At 46.2% G+C, this 1951-nt stretch overlaps 1 pseudogene; it reads left to right on the top strand.

Annotated features, from left to right (window-relative positions):
* Positions 1 to 946: 946 nt before the first annotated feature.
* Positions 947 to 1078, top strand: LOC148357056 (U2 spliceosomal RNA; annotated as a pseudogene).
* Positions 1079 to 1951: the final 873 nt, after the last annotated feature.

The following is a 1951-nucleotide window of genomic DNA, read 5'->3' as shown; positions in this document are numbered from 1 at the left end:
ATTCAGCTGCAAATAAGTATTTGAACGCCTGAGAAAATGAACCTTGATATTTGGTGCAGTAGCTTTGGTTTGCTATTACAGAGGTCAAACGTTTCCTGTAGTCTTTCACCAAGTTTGCACATACTGCAGGAGGGATCTTGGCCCTCTCCTCCAGACAGATTTTTTCGAGATCAGTCAGGTTTTTGGGCTGTCGCTGTGGGGCCGGTCACACAGACATTTGCGGCTGAATCACGGCCAGAAATTTCTGCCTTTGAGGCGGACGCTATTGGACGCATTGAGTTCGCCATTCAGACGAGATACAGCGGTGCTTGACACGAGTTCGTAAATTTGCGCGCGGGTGGCAGCGCAAAAAAATTTTGCCCTGCTCAATTCTTCAGAGCGCGGGTACGCAGCCTTTCACGAGCGTGCCAAAAGTTTCTGGCCGTGAAGCAGATGCCGTTGGGCGCTGTTGAACGTTTAGAGACCGCCATATAGACGAGATAGAGCTGTGCTTTACTCGCGGTCGCAAATTTTCACGTGGTTGGCCGCGTTCAAAACTTTTGAGCAGCTCAAAAGTTTGAGCACGTGTTTAAACCGCGTGCCGCACACGTGGTCAACACGAGGAAATGACGCGGAAATGACGCGGAACGACGTGCTCTGGCCGCGGCCAGGGCGTGGTTACACATGGGTAGGACGGGAGATTTCAGCGGGTAATCGTGGGTGGAGCATGGTAATAGCATGTTCTGCGCCTGTATCGCGGTGTTATTACGTGAAATTAGCGTGTTAAGCGTGTGACACTCAAACGCCTTTCTCCGCGTATAAACAGCGCGAATGCCAAACACACGTCAGTTGTGCTCGTGACGTCAAAGGGGTGAACATGGATCCCCGTCAGCATAGTTTCTCTTCATTTCGAATAAATCTTTCGGTGCATTCGCAATGATCGCAGCAACGCCTTATTGCCAGGACCTTAATTTGGCCTTTGGCTTAGCTTGGCCTTTTAGCTTTGATTTTTGCATTCCGGAGATGGAATAAGAGCTTGCTCTGTCCACTCCACGCATCGGCCCGGTATTGCAGTACCTCCGGGAACGGTGCATTCGCAATGATCGCAACAAGGCTTTAGGGCTAGGACCTTAGCTTGGCCTTTTGGCTGAGAGTAAGTGTCCCGGCTCCTAGGCTTTGTAGCGTATTATGAACTGACCGATAACGGATAATGAATAATGAATAACGAAGATAGATAAATAACCCTTAAAAACCCCTTTTGGCTGAGAGTAAGAATTTCGGCTCCTAAGCTTTGTAGCGTATTATGATCTGATCGATAATGAATAATGAATAAAGAAGATAGACAAACAACCCTTAAACCTCACCCCCGCCCCCAGTCAGCGTAGTGACCTCGTCTCAATCCATTTTTATTTATTGACAGTCCTTATCAAGATAATAAAATAAAACTGATGCCATAGCTTGAAATCTTGATCTTCACGGGACTGTGATTCTACAGTCCGTTTCCGAGATTAGCTTCCCCTCGCTATTACAACCACATTTACCTCGTTTAATCTCACTTTTAGGGAATGTGATGGCGAATATATAACCAAAACCACTTCGTCTTGCATTTTTGGGAAATGTAATACAACTTAAACCATTCCGTCTTTGTTTTTGTTGTGAACGTAATCGAACGGTAATGCACACCGTATATAAAATCCCCCCCCCTCGCGTGAACGCGCATTCTGCTGCGCTTCCAACGAAAGCGATCGTATTCTATATAAAACGCTTATTAAAACTATAAATCGAGCTAATTATAACAATTGGGAGATCCTAGTCTAAATAACGCGTTTATTTAAACAATAAAGTGCGATCGTATTCTACAAAATGCGTTTGTTAAAACGTGGATGAAAAAGTCACACGGGGGGGTGGGGCGTTTATGGGTGTTGCGTAGGACTCGGATTTGGGCACAACACCGGCTCGGCAGTTTTTATAC

Source organism: Urocampus carinirostris, chromosome 11, assembly GCF_059441175.1.
Source record: "Urocampus carinirostris isolate Australia breed hairy pipefish chromosome 11, RoL_Ucar_1.0, whole genome shotgun sequence".
Lineage (NCBI taxonomy): Eukaryota > Metazoa > Chordata > Actinopteri > Syngnathiformes > Syngnathidae > Urocampus > Urocampus carinirostris.
The sequence above is the reverse complement of the archived record's forward strand: the minus strand, read 5'-3'. Positions and strand labels throughout refer to the sequence as shown.